Here is a 20,095-nt window from a genome sequence, read left to right as displayed (position 1 = left end):
TTTACAATACTAATAGATTAAACTCTCGCAAATGCGAGACCTAATGCATTACAATCAAGGGCATCCTCGACCGCTTGTTAGATTGTAAATATCAGAGGTAGAGACCGGCCTGCGATGTCTTCAAAGAGGTGATAAATAGTGTAGTGAAGAAGATGTCTCGAGTGTTGTAAATTTCACAGACACAAAGTGTGAAGTGACAGTTACATATGATCCGAGATATAAACACTAACAAAGCGTTCCAACACCTTTCCTTCTGTGATTACACTGTCGCTGCTCAGGAGAAAGAGCGGGAGAGGGGTGGGGGGACAGATCGCATGTGACCGAACAGATTGGCACAGGGCCACCACCTGACTGGCATACGGTGAATTGTCTTAAGTAATAGCAGGTCTTTGAAGCCCTATTGTGCTCTACAAAATGCTCAGCACTCTATCGCAAGTGCGAGCAAAACAAAACCGCAGCGCTACTCCAAACAACTCTAGAAAGTCAGCTGTGATTGAGCAATGAAATGCAATTTTATATGTAAATAGTAATGATATTCTTATCACCAGGAAATGACAACCAAGCAACTGGGAGTGACTCTATAGTGGATGTGAACCCCACTGTACATTCGCCATTAACTTGGTCATACATTCCCACCTTCCAATACCTATGACCATGCCATCCCAAGATTAGTAAGCCAAGTAACCTTCAGCCAAAGCCCCAATTTACTTGAGGGAATTAACTGTGTGCAAGCATGGTGATCCAACCCTCAGAGGGTGACTCCCGCCCCACCCTCCTCTCAATCAAAGTGGTGAATTACGCTTCACCCCTGTGGATATTTCTTTACCACAGGGCAGTGGGCATTTATACCACCTTACCTCAAGGACTGTAATCCTTCTATCTATCCATCTGCCAAGAAGACTGATAATTACATTTTGAGCTTTGCTTAAGAAGTGTTACAGGTCCCGAGTTTAAGGGGGCTCGATATTAACGAAAGACTACATTATGACATGCATTGCTGTATAGTGATGATCACAAATGTTTTAGGCTTTTGGCACTTAAAATGACATTACTCATTACTTTCGCCATACACGGAGGAGGCATCTTCACACCCACAGCATGACAGTAACCCCATCTTCTCTTACCTGAGGAAGCACAGCGCCGAGTCACTGAAGAAGGACATGGAAATGATGGACTGTTAGAAAATGAGGATGGGGTCCACGTGAGAGATGATGCAGCCTCCGGGCTGGTAATCATTCATGATGGCGCTTCTAACGAAGCCCTCGGGGATGACCCGGTGCTGCTCCAGTTTGCGGATGACCAGCTGTTGCACCCAGGCAGGGATCTCATCAACGTCACCCTTGCGGTATAGCCGCTCCTGGCAAGGCCCGTGCTTCTGCAGCTGCGCCACATAAGTGTAGACCTCCCTGAAAAAAATACTTGTTGCGCAATGGAGCCCGGTCCACAGTGTGCTCCTTGTACAGCCCCTTCTCGGCAGCATGCACCACCTCGTCGATGCGACTCTCGATGCGGGCGCACTCTTCAGGGTTGAAGAAAAGCATCTGCCAGATTCCGTGCTTCACCCGGTGTGCCTCCTCGTCCCGGTAGTGGAGAGGCGGCAGAGGGGGCAGTGGCGCCTCCTCATGGTCGCTGTACTCGCCGTCTGACAGCTTCCTCTTGGAGCCCGGCTCTGCGCCTTTATGGTGAGGCATTATGGACTGCAACTTCTCCCGCAGGTCCATGTATCCACTGGCGGCCATACTGCGGGGCTCACATCACCGCACATGGCTCAGCTCCGCCGATCGGCGCAAGGGCAATATCAAGACCGAAAAAAAGGAAAAAGGAAACGGGCAGAAACGTTGTTTTGGTTTTTTAAAGTGAGCGTAGTAGGAGGGAAAGAACGGAAGCAACGGGGTCTAAGCGAAGCTAAGGAGCATGGAAGCAACATTGGGGCAGGAGAGACATGGGTGAAGCAACACAGAGAGATCGGATGGGAGGAGGCAAAAAGACAAACAGGAATAATTACGAACAAGCACGCGAGTGGTGCGCGCGCGCCACAGCGAGACATCTGGTTTCAAATATTGCGCCTGTGTCTGGGCACGATAATTGAAACCACATGGCGGCCATGCAGGTAACCGACACCAGTAGGCCATTGGAGGAGCAATGCGCCAGCCTTTGGCCAATTGCGTGCTGTCTTTGTTGAAAAGACGCACACAAAGGCCAATATCGTGGGCCAAAACAAAAAGTACATGCACGAGCGTATGCGATTCTTAGGTTTGTTTTTAAAGCCCCCACATGAAGTCTTCGCCAGAACAGCGCATGCGCGCTGTTACAGGCTCGACCTAAACATTGGGTACAAGGATGGCAGATCTCCATGAGTCCGTAATTTCTCCCTCCAGGGCACTTCTCAAAACATTTGATGAGCCAGGGCCCCATAAGTCAGTGTTTGCCTTAAAAAGATCCACTGGTACCCCATGCTAGCGCCACTTCACTCACCTCAATGGGGGTATTTAGGGGGGCTGGGGCTAGATCTATCCGAGTGGAGCAATTTAGGTGATTGATTTGCAATGACTCTCTGTCAATGAGTTGAAAAATATACCTAAAATGTGTTACCCACTGATCTTCTGGAATTATGATCTCCACCTTTGGGGTATCGGGATCTGAAAAAAAGGTATGATTTTTAACCCGCCAAAATCTAGTGCTATCTCTTAAAGAGGAGACCATGGATAGTTCTTCCCAGGCCTCTTCCCTTATTTCCCTTTTCCTATTCTCAATAGCTCTTTGATAGTCTAGCCTGGCTCTTTTGATATCCATGGAATTCTCTGCTGTGTGATTTAGTGCTGCTTTTAAATGTCTATGTGCCGCAGAACATGCCGCATTAAACCATCTATGTGGAACAACCACGAGAGTAGGTTTAAGCCTAATCTGGCTACCTGAAATTGACTTGCATAGCCTTTTATTTTCTGTTAAAACCAGGGTGTGGATTATTTTCTGGGCACGTCATGATGTACCCCATATTATCATTAACAAGTTTCTGAGTAAATCTAGATGGATCCAGTTTTGCCCATTTACGTCCTCAATTACGAGGCCCCACACAGCACTTTTTTGATGCTCCAGTGGCGCAATGTGCCGCAGCATAATTACAAGTCCACACAAAGCCACTTTGTGTAGCTTTTCATGGCCTTGTAAATATGTGCCCCTTTCACACAGAACAATGCGTGAAAGGGGTGTTCCATGGGTGTTCCTGTGGGCGTTCCCACACAGCAGCCATGGAATATGAAGCATTCCCAGATTTATGAGGAATCCTGAACCAGGGAATGCATCAGATGCTAACACCACCCCAGGGGAGGCGTTAGGGAGGCGCAATGAGGAGAAATATCCTTATTTCTCCTCATGTTTTCTTCTTTCTATGTGTGCTGCATTCTGCAGCACACACAAAAAGAGGAAAACACCTCTCATGATTGTTTTTGTGCAGGAAGGTGTCCCTTCATTCACAAAAACAGTCACTGCTAAAAGGCAGACAACCTTGCACAGTGCCAGTCATTTTCTTTTCATCATAATTGCTAGTGCAATGACCTTAACATGTAATCAGAAATTCCCTTCTTCTTATCACACTGAGCACCAATGCAAGGGATGCCAAGACTTACTGGAAGTAACACTGAGATAAAATGCAAGAAGTGCCCTCAGAGTGTAGGGTCGCACAGTTAGAGCACATTAACCAGCTTGTTTTAAAAAGCAAATAACAAATAGTCCCAGTACAGTCAAATAACATCTCAAAAGTAGATGCGTACAGAAGGCAGAATTTGGTATCAAAGGTAGTAACAACAGTACCTTAAAATATGATGAGGAGTAAGCGACTTAACCACTGTCGGACCCTCATTGAAGAGGCAAGGGAGGTGGCCCGGCTCAGCCTCCTACGGGCTTTAATGGGGGCGGACAGACCCGCCCTTGGTCCGGGCTTTGCCCAGACACAGCCCGCATGTGTCCGGCACTGCAGGACTACAGCACGCTTTTTGATCCAGTGTAAAGAGACACAGATGAGATGTCAGGGAGGATTGTGGGACTTGCATTTTCCAGTGGCAGAGGTATGAACCCGGCATCTCTCCTTCTTTCAGTCCGGTGATCTTGGGAGCAACAGAGCAATTGGAGTCACAACTAGGCAAACTGTAAGGTCCTGATCCAGGCAACAGTGATCTCAGCAATAAAACACAGCCCTCAACCTCAGAGACTGCAGTGCGCCTTTTGATCCGGTGTAACGAGGCACAGATGAGGTATCAGAGAGGATTGTGGGACCTACAGTTCACAGCGGCATCAACTGCGGCAGCTCTCCTTTCTTCATTCTGGTGATCTTGGGAGCAGCAGAGAGATTGAAGTCACAACAAGGCAAGCTGTAAGATATTGATTTACAGATGTGTGTGACTAAGTCCAAGTAGTGTTCTACATATTTCTGCTACTACAACACTCCGATACACTCACACCCAGTCAACAGATCTGGGTTTGATCCATCACCGTTCTTTAGCCCACACTGCAACCCCAGTTCAGACATGGCCATATGCAAATCAGTCTGACCCTGTGCCTCATGGGAACAGTCCAGCCCGAACTGCCAAGCCATGCCTTCCCTGGACCGGAAACAAGCTTCCTAGGACCGGTTTCTGGCATTTCAGCCGTCTTCAGGCAGGCTTGCTTGAATCCAGTCGCAAAGTGAGCAAGGGACTCACGTCTGAGCATACCCTGCCAACTTATGGCGAACAAAGCGGTACAAAAGGGGGTGGTGATGGACGGAGCATCAGAACCAATCAAACACTCACACCCAGTCAACAGATCTGGGTTTGATCCATCACCGTTCTTTAGCCCACTCTGCCACCCCAGTTCAGACATGGCTATATGCAAATCAGTCTGACCCTGTGCCTCATGGGAACAGTCCAGCCCGAACTGCCAAGCCATGCCATCCCTGGACCGGAAACAAGCTTCCTAGGACCGGTTTCTGGCATTTCAGGCGTCTTTGTAAATGGCTCCTCTCTAAATCCCCTATTGAAGTTGCAGAATTTGTTGGTTTCCCTACGAGCTGTGATGGCTGCCCACTGAAGCCTGAGGGGATATGTAGATAGTTAAAACACTGATCATTATAAAGACTAAGATTCTGAAGTAGTTACTAGAAAAGGCTTGCATTCCTTGTTCATGACACCATTTAGAAAAATGTGATTAATGTCTACTAACATGTGAGTCTTAGGTGGAAGAACAACAGCTTTCTTGCATACAAGATGCTATCCCCTCTGGGCAACACATTTGTTGAAACACTAACCTTTCAACTTCCAGGCTGTTGCCTACAGGTGGAATGTGGCATGATAAAATAGTTGTGGCCCAATAAATGGCTGCAGAACTCTAGAATGTGAACTAGAGGTCATTGTGATAGTCGGGAAACAAGGGGAACCATGGTCTACTGGCCAAAAAGGTGATCGCAACATGATTTGTGTTGCTTGTCTGAATATTATTGGGCACCATAGGAAGTAGGGGAATTAGAGGGAAAGCATAAAGAAGCCCTGTTAGCCATAGGAAGGGTAGTGAAGGCATCAGCCATGTCTCTGGGCGCTGATTCTCTGAGTAAAATACAGGAAGAAGTGTGCCCTTCTTGGATTCAAATTGATTCAGCCATGGACAACATAGTCTATCAGTGCCTAAAATCTTCCCCAACTCAAATGTAGATTGATGGAAGATGTTACTAAGGTAGTCTGCAACTACATTATACGACCTCACAATAAATGATGCTTTTAGAAATAGTAGACATATTTCTTCCCATTACTGCAAAGAGTTGGCTGCCTCGGCTGGATGGCATGATCACGTGAACCCTTTGTTGGCTAACTTAGGACTTTGTTGCATTGGAGGAATGCTCATCTCCTGAGAGATAATATGGAGCACTGGAATCAGAGGTTAAACCAGCATACTCTCTCTATGAACATTACAAGAGGCAGAGTAGCATAACTACCTGCCTAGTTCTGCATGGGGAAAGAGGAGTTTAGGGGTAAGAAAGAGAGAGAAAAACACTACTGTCATATGACAACACACAAAGTAGCCTTTTTACTTGCATAGAAAATGCCAGAGAAGCGTAACATTTGGGTTTGGACAGAGTCCTCGAAAAACAGATGGCTCATCAATATTAGAGATGGAATGCAGGACCATTGAAGCATATGGTTATATGCAAAGTTTAGGAATGACTCACTGGGCTGTTCCGATGAATGAAGAATGATTAGATATATACGCAACTGGAAATTCCCTGGGACCCTGAATGGTCTGGCATTGAGGATTCCATCAGACCAGTAAAGGTAGAACAGGCAGGAGCACAGAGGCTACCAAAAGAGAACATTAACCAAGTAACAGAATAAAACAGTACAGGTGTGGGACACAAGCCAGTAATGAACATAGGGAGAGGGGGAGCCATACAACACATAAGAAGATGCAAGGCATGATCTTGCTAGTTTTGACCCCTTTTATTGAAACCTTCAACCACTGTGCTTGTTCTGCTGGCCATGACCCAGAACTGTCTGTCTCTGGCCCCCAGGGTGTTTGTGTTATCTGCCAATGAAACAGAGGAAATATGTCAGAGAAAGTAAGTTTCAAACAGTTATTTTCAGTTTGAAGGCTAATTTCTTCCACTATTGACTACACTCCTTGTATTCTGCAATCCCCCAATGTTTCACCTCAGCCTATGTCACTGGCATCAATTGTTAACATCAATGGGATCAGTGGGGCAAGAGGAAACCCCAATAATAAATGAGAATCATGTAACCACCATTCCATTTCTTTTCTGAGGTGCAGTGTAATAAGAACCTGTAATTACATAGTTTATGTGGATGGGCTAAATAAAATAACAGGTGTTAAACTAATAACTTTAGATGTAATCTCACCCATGTACTACTGCCTCCTGATGAGACTCCCAGTGACCTTGGTTTAATGCAAGCCTGTCACGAGCACTAAGCCCAGCCACATACAAGGGGTAGCATTTTTATCTTGAGATGTGAGGAATGCTGGCTGTTAAGACGTTTGCGGATCCCTATGATTTACAGAAGTTTACACCACTTAACTGCAAGGACAATGCACAACTTTAGACAGACTTAGAGGTTTCCAGGGCATTGTGAGTAAGAAAACACCATAGCATCCAGATGAGGCATACCACCCTGGACTCCCTTGTGTGTGTAATTTTCAGAAATGTCTGGGTTTGGTAGGTTACCTTGGGTGGTCTCTGAGCCTCGACCCAAATACCACAGCTGGGCCAATTTCCAAATCAAGTCATTAGGTTTTGGGCCTTTCGTGTTGCAGGCACGTAACTTATCCACACAAGTGAAGTACCATTTTTATAGGGAGATTTGGGGGAATGCTTGGTGTTAGGGGTTTTGTGTCTCCCCTCAGATCTCAGCACTTTTCATCAAAGAAATGATGTGAAAAATGTGTGTTTTCCATCAGTTTAAGGATTTCAAGGGTTTATGTGTAAGAAAACACTGTGAGAGCCACGCATGTCACCTCACCCTTGATTCCCCTGGTGTCTAATTCTTAAACATGTGTGGGTTTGCTAAGTTTCCCAAGGTGCCGGCTGAGCTAGGGCCCAAAATCCGCACCCATCTACATTGCAATAAAATCTGTTTTCAGTGGAAAATGTGATGTGTCCATTGTTGGCACCATGAGAAATAGATATCATCCCTGAATGGCCCTCAGGAATTAGAGGACTTTTTCATATGTCTGTTTTTGGATGAGAATGTCTTCTCCTTCATAATCATGGATTTTGCAATACAGATTAGCCTGCTGAGAAGGACTTTATATACTCCCACGGACTGAGAAGATTGTACTTGCTAAGAGAATGTCATCTTTAAATATGTCCCCTAGTTTGTCGGCCAAACATTTTACCAGACTAACCTGCACAACCTCGATCCTCAGGGAGATCATGGCTAAAATAAACAATTACGTCCTCTGGCACGGTCATACTTTTAGACTATACGTACATATCAAAGAGCTTGTACATTGAAACGGGAGGTACATAAATAAAATATAAAATAAAAACAAGTGAATGAAACCAAGAACGTAGTTCAATATCTGATGGAATTTGTTTTAATTATGTAAATTGTCTTGTGTATTGTGTGTCAAGTTTACCTTAGATCACGTCATGGTACAGAAAAAATACAAAATGTAAATGCTACAATTATTATCCAGATAAAATGAATGCAGTTTACATAGTAATGAGAATATAATTTGGCCTTTGTGTGTGCTCACACAAGCCTTTATTTTTTTTGATTACACCTCTATGTCCTCAGTTCAAGATTATTTGGGAAGTCTGATGTTGGAATTTCACACATGGGCCCACCTCCAGTTTGGTCCTAATTATGAGTCAGATGGTCTGAAATTATTGTATGGGATCTTACTCCACTTGATCATGAGTGGGTTATTGTCTCCTCACCCAGTTTTCCCAGTTGTTTTATCATGGGAACCAATTTTACCAGGAATGAATTTCACCCACTAAAATCATGTTATGCTTTGGCTGCAGCTGCAGTCAGTTCTTTGCCGCTGATTCTTTTTCTGCAGAGGGGCACATATTACGCTCCCGGCTGCCAAACCTTCTCTCCCTTCCCTCCTCTACTTTCCACACTCCCATTCCCCCACCACCACTCTACTAGAAGTACCCACATACATTTACCTCAGAGCAGGTGATAAATGTATGTGTTAAACACTAAGGAATCAGGAATTCTCTGTGGTTTCACAACTGAAAAAATCCAGTTCCACATGGCAATTCACCACTCCAAGGGGTGCACTCATAGTTACCATGTACTGGTGAATTGTTACCGCATGGTAACATACATTCTGCATGCGTGTTTATGGTGCTACTAGTAACGGCAACTTGTAACCAGGTCCTTGAACTGATAACTCCAGTTACAGGCCATATTTGGATTTCAGCTCATCTCGAAATGAAACTGTTGTGGTGTACGACTCCAGACACAGCAGGTGTGTTCCAAATATATTTAATGCAAGATGAAACACATCTCTGTAACCACCAACCTTACAGCAGGCAGACAAACTCCAACTGACAACTTCAAAACATACCGCCTTCACATTCTAAGTGACATCTACAAGTTCTATTTGTAATATCCTTGAAGAACAACACAAACAGAAGGCCAAAATGTTTTCAGGCTGAAAATTGGAATCAATGGTTTGCACTCCTAACACTAGAAATATCAGGGTAGATTTTCAAACATTTTGCACTGGATTAGCGTCACAAAAGTGACGCTAACCAGCACAATCTGTTTTTAGGGGACTTTACTTTCCAGCACAAAACTTGTTTTGCACTGGAAAGTACACGTAGGGCCAGATTTTATACTTTATCACGCAGGGCAGCAGCCACAAATGCTGCGCTGTGTGAGAAGGAGTGAGCAAGAGAGCGCCAAATGTACTAAAATATGGCACTCTCCTCCCCTCTCCTTAGCACTGGCTCTGAAATCGGCTGCCATGCGCCACAGAGACATCTTTACACCATGGTGTAATGGTGTCTCTGTGAGTCTAGCATAGGTTTTGTACTGGTAGGTAGCCTTCCAGTACAATATACCATGCTTAGACTAACTTTAGCCCTTTTCTCTCTTTGTATGTGTGTTGTAAAGTGCAGCACATTCACAAATTCGGAAAAGGAAGGAGAAGTGAAAGCATTTCTCCTTCCTTGTGCCTTCTTCAAAAGGGTTCATTTTTCTGATGCTAAACCATATCTACTTTATTTAGTAATTAGGGTTTAGCTTTAGAAACCTTGTGTGGTTGCATAGAAACGCCCATGCTCCACCCATGATACGCCCCCTTGGTGCTTAGTGATGCAAAGCAGTTCTATGCACTGTTTTGTGTTGCTTTTACATTATTTCCAGCCCTAAACAAGTTTAGTGCTGGAATGTAAATCGGAAAAAAAGATGTTGTGCCGATTTGCATCAACACGGCATAAAATCTTAGTAAATCTCCCCCTAAAAGTAGCACATAGCGCACTGCTTTGCATTACTTAACTCCAAGAGGACATTACATGGATGGTAGATGGGTGTACCCACGCCTTTTGATGCAAAACCATATCTAGAAGAATTGGAGCTAGGGTTTAGTGCCAAAGGCTAACGTCACTTCAAAGGAGGCGCTAACAGGATAAATGTTTTTATTTCTCCTTTCTTTTTTGACTTTGTATGTGTATTGCACTCATCAGCACACATACAAAGTGGGAAAAACTTTAAAATGTGTTTAGACATGGTATATTGTACAGAACGGGAATCCTTCCTGTACAAAACCTATGCTAGGCTCACGCACACGCCCTAGCTATGGCGCTAGGGTGTGTGCGTAGTGCTCAGCAGCTGAAATCAGCACCGGCGCTAGGGAGAGGAGAGGAGACAGCCATATTTCTGACGATATGGAGCTCTGCGGGTCCCTCTCCGTCACGCAATGCAATGTAACTCTTTGGGTTCTGCACTGCGTTGCATATATTTTTGCAAAATCTGCCCCATCATGTGTTATTTCCAATCCTCTAAAAAAAAAAAAAAACGTATTTTGATGTGACTCAAATTTATAATAATCTATTGAAATAAACGCTGCAAAATTGAGCCAGCATGTCTTAATTGATGAAGTGTCTCAGCTATAAAAAAAAAATAAGAAGCAAAATCTTGCTTGAGGAAGATAGTTGACGTTATTCATATTCCATCTGACAAATATAATTCATAAACGTAAAATATAAAACATAAAACCATTGCAAAGCTTTTCTAGTTTGATTTAATAATAGTGCATCATTCAGTTTCAGAAATATCAGCAGGAAATAATGTCAGCATCCCATAATTATCTCAAAGGCATCCCAAGCACACCCTCGCGCATGAGTTCTTCAGCCATCAGCGAGTGCTCTCTAGAGGTATGCTACACTTGCGTGTATTCATTTGATTTTCTATCTTGGTCCATTAAATTCTGCAAGACAGGATTAATGCAAAATGCATGCTTTGGGCATTAATCATGACAGACCGGCTTGGCATACATGAATCAGCAAGTACACAGTGAACTGTGTGGCACTTGCTGCTGCTCAAGCCATGCACTTTTTAGCTACAGAAGCTGATTAAAAATGCCAGTTTCATAAATCATTGATTCAGGGTGACAACTGCATTGCATCTTGTCAAGTTGCATTAAGAATCTTTCTTTTCTCGTATGATACACGCCAGCGAAATCCGGCCCACATGTTTATGCAAAAGCAGACATTTCTGAGAAGATATGTCTACAGCTGCCCTCATCAGCTAATTCAAGATTATTGCAGGCAATGTTGTTAAAAATTAAAAATAAATGAATGCGTACAAGAACATCATAATAGGATTATAATTTCATTTTGGAAGAAATGGGTTTGGATAGCACCTGCCCTACTTTCTATTTGCATAATGTAATAGTGTGTGCTCAGATAGCTCAGTCTGCTAATGACCTGCCTTGGAAAGGCGCTGTGTGGGGGCGAGTAGGGAGGCGCTACATTTAATAATAAACCACAGGAGTGTAAAGACAGACATCCGTATTTACCAAACTATTTTATTAATAATTCCCTATAGTGACAACTGTGCTTCAATATATGCATTTGAATGTACTCACAAACCATGACAAACTCACTTAAGAACACAAATGGCCAGCACATTTTATATGTGTACATTTGATATCAAAATGACAGGATTTGTCACAGCCTTGGTAAAGTAGACCACATAAAGAACAACACGTCACTAAAATTATCAATCCCCTGCACTTGCAGGGAAAAGAGCACATTCCTTAAATTTTACATAAATCCATTAATATTCTAGAATTGTTTAACAAACAAAGATAATTTCGGATAATGTGTTGATCAAAGGTTAATCACCGAGTAGTGTTTTTGATCTCCTGCCCCCGAAAGGAGGCTCCAGCAACATGTATTTCAGAATAAATTAACACAAAGAAACACATTTGATTTTGCATCAGTGCAAATACTCAGGGTCAGATTTCTCAAACTTTCACACAGCAGCCCTGAAAGGGCAGAAATGCGTAATATTTAACATTATACAATGCATTCCTGTCCTTTCTTGTGCTGGCGCACAAACTGTTGCTTAGCGCCAACGCAGGCACCCTTGCGCCACAGTACAAGGTTGCCTGTGTTGCAGATAGGATTGGGTTTGTGTAGGAAGGGGTACTTTCCTGCACAAAAACAATCCTCTGAGGCATTTTCCTCTTTCTATGTGTGCTGCAGTATGCAGTAGACATAGAGAAAACAACGAGGAGAGATAAAGATGTTTGCTCTCGTTACGTCTCACCTGGGGAGGAATAGCATTTTGACGCATTCCCAGGTCTACCAGTAATGATAAATCTGGGAATGCCCCAAAATCCATGGGCGGATGCATGAGAACACCCACTCTCTACCCATGTAAAGCCTCCCTCAGCAGAGAAACGCAACACCACGATTTGAACTGCGTTGCATTACTCTAGATTTATCAATCCGCGCAAGGCCACGAAGGGGGCCTTTCGGGGGGGCTTGATAAATCCAACTTTGTAGTTGTGTTTCTCTTGCACCCCATTGCGTGGCGCTAGGGCGACGCAACCGAATGATACATCTGCACTCAGTATGCAATTATTTGAAATGATCGGTTTCCTAATTATTTTTTTTAAATTCTTTTAATTAATAATCAAAACAAATTGGCTTCACACATCATACTGATGTCACATAGTAGGGTTATTACACAGAAACATTGGCACAGTCACCCTCTCTCACCGGTTTCCTAATTCTAAGCAACATGAATAACTTTAAATTTGCAATACCTTCTTCGAACACACCATAATGTTCTCCAATTTTGACATTATTGAAAAGGTATACTTCCCTCTGCTCATTCTGTGCAGCATTAAGATGGGATCACATATTTTAAGTCACCTCACGAGAGCTGGTAATCGGCTTCTCTTGCTGACATTCATTGCTGGGTAGAATGCTTAAATTGCAGGGTAATCGTTGATATTAAAATAATGAATAGCTCAGAGTCTGCCCTTAGTCATTGGTAGGGAACTGACGGACGCAGCAAGGGCTCGGTAATATCCTTGAAAAATTAATTAACTTAATTACTCACAATATTGTCCTGAAAGCTAAATACCTAACAAGGTTCCTTGAAACTGAGTCTTAATGGAGAATGTTATTACAAAACGTTCAAAAGCTTTCATTACCATTAATTATGATATGTAGTACCAAATGCATACCCCTCGCTAAAATTAAGCCTTATCCTTTTAATGCCTTTTTTCTGTATTTATTTTTCTCTGTTTCACATTTTGTAGAATGTGGACATTATTCACCCAGAGCCAGATTTACACAGATTTTGTGTAGGAGTTGCCTCACTTTTTTAGTGCAGTGGCAGCCCTAACGCAAAATCTATTTTGGGATTTACAGAAATAATGCCTTGCACCAGGTAAGCACTGCATGGATGATGCAAGGGGATGTATGACGTTACAACACATACATTTACATCGCGGTACATTACATCGCGGTTTTTACAACGCAAGTCGTTACAACGACTTGCGTTGGAGGGCGCTGGACTTAGGAGTAGTATAATTTACTATTCCAACTCCAGTCTACGTACAGTAGGGAAGGTGTTGGATAGTAAATTATACTATTCCTTGTCCTAGAGCGCCATCTAGCGCAAGTCGTTGTAACGACTTGCGTTGTAAAAACCGCGATGTAATGGCATCGCGATGTAATCCCCGCGTTGTAAACGATGTTTCCCGATGCAAGGTATTCCTGTGCTTCCACCGATGTATTTTGATGTCAACCTATATTTACAAAGACTTGTAAACATGAGCTTGTGCCATAATGGTGTGCCTACCTGAGGCTGGTATAACAAGTAGAAATATCTTCATTTCTCCTCAATTTTTTCTCTTTGCCTGCGTACAAAATCCTGCAACACACTTGCGAAGAGGAAATAGCCTCAAAGGATAGTTTGTGGCCCAGAAGGTATCCCTTCCTGCACAAAAACTATCTTGACCACAATACAGGCACCCTTGCGACATGACACGGGGTGTTTACGTTGACACTAGGCGGCCATAAGCGTGCCAGTGATAAGAGAGAGCATAACTGTGCCATATCTTTAATAAAAGGGTGCAGTTTTGCTCTCACCCTTTCAAGCAATGCAGCATAGCAAAATCACTTGCTGCACTGCATTGCCAGAGATATTAGTAAATATGCCCCCAAGTTTATACAGTTGAGTATAATTGTAGGGATCAGACCCAGCAGTGACGGGGTCTAGCACTTATCGTTGCACTGAATGCATTAGTCCACTCAGCCGCATACTGAGGAAGCAGAGAAGCAGAACCCAAAAAATCTTTGTGAACCAGTCCTGGAAATTCAGGCATAATTCACGTTTAAGGCAGGAATGTGGCCCCACTACTTATGAAATAGCTTTGCCACTCAATTCCCATGAGTGTTCCTTCAAAATGTACTTAATCATCAACCACCAGATACTCTCTTCGACTGATTCACTCTATTCTCACATCCCACCTTCACCATTTTCTTTTCCTCTGATCTAGGCACAACAGTAAATATTGTGCCAAGCAGGCAAATGCTTGCAGGAACAGATTGAGGTGCAAAGTCTTTACTTTAACTACTTTTTACTACATGTATATTCAAAATGGGTTTCAACAAATGATGTATTATTATTTCACATCGGCACACAATAACACCATTGAGGGAAATACAAGTTTCAGCAGTAGTAAAGCAGCACCACATACCAGACCCAATGAAACATTTGTGAAGGGACATCTGTGACGGGTCCAGACTACATCACTCCAAATCAATGAATCCAACAGATTGGAGCAACCCTGGGATACGTTTATACAAATAGATTTGTAGGACAAGCTTCCATTCACGTCAGCCACAAGCCCATATCATCCATGGTACCATATAGCAGGTTTATTTCACTTGAAACAATGTGCAGAAGTTATAAAGAAATTATTGATTTCTGTTCTTTTTCACTTTTGACAATATCATAGCATGAGCAAGTTTACCCCAGGTCGGGAAATGTTTGCAGACCTCTGAATGAAAATCACTATGACATTCACATGAGAGAATCAGAAAAGCAGGTACAGGAAATGCCTGCTTAAAAAGTGATATGACCAGAAAAACCTTACCCCTTTTGGAGCATTATACCAGCAAGGGACAAATCCCGGATTTGGGAGGAATCTGGACAAAAGTAGAAGTGAAGTTCGGCAAGAAACAAACCATACCCAAGTGAATGTCATGGAACTGATCCCACACTGCAGGGATAATCCTCATGCAGCAAGATAAGTGTGGGACATCCTACTATACACTGAATCCTTAAATGGTAGTAAATTACTAACATCTTTTATTAACACTTTAATTCAATCACTTGAGAGCAAAGGAAAAAAACATTTTCTGATAACATTGATTCTTGGTTATGCAGGGATTTTGATTATTTGTATTTCGTTTTACTTATTCGAGTTTTGAAAATAGCAATGCAGTCTATGGGGCAGAGTTATGTTGGACTTGCGCCACTTTTACGCCGCCGTTGCGTCACTTTTGTGACGCAGCGGCGGCATAATCCCTGCACCACGTTGCGCCCCATATACATTGTGACGCATCTATGGAGATGCGTCACGGTGTAAAGCCCTGCGCCACATGAAACCTGCGTCAGGTTTCATGTGGGCGTTTCTACGCAGGGAGGGGGGGCGTTCCGTCGCAGGAACGTCCCTGAAAAGTGACTCAGTGAAAACTACAAGATTTCACTGAGTCACTTTTCCAACGCTGATGTGTCAAAACCCTGCGCATGCTTGAAGCAGGCGTAAGGCTTGACGCACCACGTTACAGATAGGGCAAGTTGGAAGAGTGCTGGAGTTGCGTGTCGCACGCAACACTACTTCAGCACTGCGCCAACTTTACGCCCCAGATGCGACACGCATCTGTTTATTCCTGCGCCATAATGCGCCGCATTGTAAATGCGGCGCATCATGGGTGGCGCAAGGGTAAACTTGCGTGCCGCATCTTTCCTGGCGCATACCTGCTGATTTGCAGAGATGCGCCAGGCAACATAAATCTGCCCCTATGTGTGTTATGATGAGCTATTGGTAACTTTTAAAACTGGGAGGTAACTTACAACTGGAATGTGTAAGAGGTTATTGATTGATTTATTACAGAACTTTAACAAAACTTCTTTGAAGATTATATATTAGGGTCCTGAGAGTTAGCATGAATGATTCTGTGCATGTGACATCTACTGGGTTACCATATGGGATTAACATAGGCAATGGAATTAAACAAGGTTATTGTTGTATTTTGTGTGCTTGGTTTGTGATTGCTTTCTAACTTTCAGGATGTGTATGGGTGTTATCTGTGTTTAGGATATCTATTACTACCACATACTGGCCTGATTAAATACTTCACACATCGTCACCCACAGAGATCGCATTACACTAATATATCATTTTTTGACTTCCTGTTTCTAAGTAGGAGACGAAGTCAGGTATGGTTTTGTATTTGGCACAGAGGCGTCATTCATTTCTCAATAAAACTTAGACACATCCCTTGTGCATTTTCATTCAGATTCACCATTTTCTGGGATTTTTATGCCTATTTTAGTTTATAGGACTATATTATTTTTCTGTTTGATACCGAAATATACATATATAAGCACTGTGAATAGGTCCTTGTCGTCATCATTTTTATCATCACCATATTCATAAGGGATGTACATAGTACATACTGGTGTTCCGAATTTGCTTCTTAGTTCAGGATTCCTTCCTTTAAAAGACAATTTTCTGAGTGTGTTTTAGTTCTTTTGATCTCTCAGCCTATGACTCTTTAATGCTATAATTTACAAAATGTACAACACAACTTTCACCTTAATAGTCATAATGTTGAGAGAAGGACATCAGAGGCTGATTGTAACTTGTTAGGTTCTGGGCCATCAGTTTGAGCTCTCCCAACTTTGTCCCTCTAATTTGCAGATTCCAGTTTGGCTGTCAAGAGATAGCCGACAGGGCATAGTAATTGGACTAAATGTGATTTGGCTGTGAGGTTGGGCATATACCCTATAGAAGGTCCCCTTTGGGAGGGCAACCCGTGGGGGGGGGGGGGAATTTGACATTCGGGCTGGCTATATCTGTTATACTCCCTTACTAAGGTGAACATAATAACAAAGGAACTTCTCAGTAGAAAGGTCATTCACAAGATCTTGTTGGCACCTGATAACTGAAGAACCAGTCATGAGTATAGAGCCAAGGTGATTTCTACCCCAAATAACTAACCAAATCTGCAAATAACATTACATCCTTGCCTGTCCAAGCTTCAATCATGGAACTGTTCATTGAATGAGGTCTTCTTCACAAGAAAGACAAATTTTAAATATGGTAAAGCACAAATAGGCATATTACACGTATTCTCTGCCATTCTTTAATGAATACAGTATCAGACCACAGGAGGTAGCCCGTAAACCACAGTGAGACTGGGGCAGTACATTATAACAAACAACAATGTCTCAATGCGGAATTCATTGTGAGGACAGGTTTATACAAAAGCAAACCAAGGAATAGAGTGCTTATTAGAGGAATAAATTCACATAGGGAAGACACAGGGAGACGGAGGGTATAAAGGTTCATATATTTAAGATTGCTCAACACATGATGGACATATTACGTCATATGTACATGTCATATGGACAAGAAGCACTGCGTAACATTTACTGGCAATGTAACCAACAAAATACTGTGCACAAGTGCTCGTGAAAATTGTGACGACGCAAGTGACACATGAAGTGGTATGTACAGCGGTGAAAAGGGGCGCAACAGGAAGAACAATGATACATTAAATCATGGCAAATTTAGGGCATTCAAACAATTAATGTTGAAGGTTTGCAAGGAACAGTAGAGCAAATGCCCAATGCCAGAAGGGCGCCAAAAATAACGCTGTTGAGGTCGACGTCGTTTCGGCCTGTAACGATCTAGGCCATCATCAGGACTGGTTACACATTTTTGGGGCAGTGTGAAGAACAACCGGAGGGTCGACTCAGCCAGCAGGACACGGCCTCAAGACAGATGGGAGGTCCGTGTGAAGTAAAATTGGACGTGGACGGAGAACCCAGTCAATGGGAATTGTGAGGAGGCGAATGAATCACACTCAGGGAATCCGCGGCAAGTCAGCAGCCGGCGTTAATGTATCATTGTTCTTCCTGTTGCGCCCCTTTTCACCGCTGTACATACCACTTCATGTGTCACTTGCGCCGTCACAATTTTCACGAGCACATGTGCACAGTATTTTGTTGGTTACATTGCCAGTAAATGTTACGCAGTGCTTCTTGTCCATATGACATGTACATATGACGTAATATGTCCATCATGTGTTGAGCAATCTTAAATATATGAACCTTTATACCCTCCGTCTCCCTGAGTCTTCCCTATGTGGATTTATTCCTCTAATAAGCACTCTATTCCTTGGTTTGCTTTTGTATAAACCTGTCCTCACAATGAATTCCGCATTGAGACATTGTTGTTTGTTATAAAATTCTTTAATGAATGCCATACCTTAGAGGATTGGATACCTGGATTTTTGAATGAGGAATTTGTCAATTTTGTGAGGAACGTTCCGGAGACTACAAATTAATTATTGCTAAAGTATGCTTCCATAATGGAACATAGCGCCTCTTTTGGGCACACAACAGGCACAGGGGAAAGCATTTCATAGCCTCTGAGGGCCCTGTTTCGGCAATGATGTTCTCCATGCACTCCATTCTATTCTCAATCTTAAATAAAAATTAGACAACTTATGGTTCAGGAGCAGTCATTGTCAATGCTCTCCCTTGACCTGAAGGCTCTCACACTGGATGAGGGAGTTTGCAAGTCCCAGAAAGCAAATTTGGTTGAGGATAATAATACTCAGGTAGTGAGCAAACCTGCCAAGTAGAAACTCAAGTGCCCCTTAGGGAAATGGGCCAGTCTGGTATATGTAAAGCAATACAGATAAAGGATCCCCCATATATTCAAGTGGAAGCATGATGTTGGGATTCTGACTCATGGAAATTCAAATCTCTGACTCGAAGTCCTCCTTGTCAAACACAAACAAATGTAAGGCAAAGAGTTCCCTCTAGCCAAGGGAAAGAAGAGCTTAATAATCCAAATAGGAAAAAGTTTGCAAAATTAAGGAGAATTAAAAAGAAACGAGCAAGGAAAATCAAAATTCAAAAATATTACCAGAAGTAGTAAGTTGTCAAAACAAACAGGCAGGCCATCAAGTCAGTATACCAGAGGTCAGTGCAAATAATGATGCTTTGCCTCATAGGATGTCATGTTTTGTTGGGAACTATTCAAGGGTACTACGAGACCAGAAACTACTCATGAATTATCCCCTGGAAACTGATAAAAGTGTATTGAATCCATTAACTATGCCTTTTTCTTTGTTCTTCCCACCCACTTGAATGATGTTGGATTTAACAAATACCTGACATATGATTTCAAATTGATTTCAAATTGATCCCAGGTCAGTTGTCGAAACCTTCTATCATTGTTTCGGACCTTTTTCCTACCTTGGAGAAGAACTGCTTTTTGAACCGTCAAAACATTTTACAATTATTTTATAGTATTTATGAACTCAAACCTATTTCTTCAGATGAGATTGGTTAGGTTAAAATGTCCTCTAAGCACATAAATTGACAAGTTTATTGAAAGACAGCAGGTTTTGTTTTTTCAAAAATAATGTACTGAGGCAAATTTTATAATTTAGGGAGGCTTTTTATAAGATGGGCTCCATAGCTTAATCACGCTGCAAAGGATTATAAGCAATGTGAACAAAGATAAATTGAGTGTCATATTCCATCCTCTTATATTAAACTTCAGGCTGAAAATGTAAAGGCTTATCAGCAAAAAGGCCTTGGACAGGTATACAAAAAGCCTTAGATGTTGCTCAATGCAGATGATAGGATTAAGGACTATTGGTCTTAGCTCCCTAAGGTTTTAAATTCTGCCTGTCAGAAAATGAAAAACAGTTTCTCTTTATGTAGTTGGAATTTAGCTGGCCTAAAAAACCTGTTGGCATATCCTAACGTTTTAGCCCTTTTTGATTAATTTATGGTTAGTTGCTTTCAAGAAACTAGCT

At 42.6% G+C, this 20,095-nt stretch overlaps 1 pseudogene; it reads right to left on the bottom strand.

The window, feature by feature from the left end:
• Positions 1 to 1,120: 1,120 nt before the first annotated feature.
• Positions 1,121 to 1,739, bottom strand: LOC146805613 (RNA demethylase ALKBH5 pseudogene; annotated as a pseudogene).
• Between the last annotated feature and the right edge of the window lie 18,356 nt (positions 1,740 to 20,095).

Source organism: Triturus cristatus, chromosome 8 (assembly GCF_964204655.1).
Source record: "Triturus cristatus chromosome 8, aTriCri1.1, whole genome shotgun sequence".
NCBI lineage: Eukaryota > Metazoa > Chordata > Amphibia > Caudata > Salamandridae > Triturus > Triturus cristatus.
This window is presented reverse-complemented; position numbering and strand designations above follow the sequence as displayed.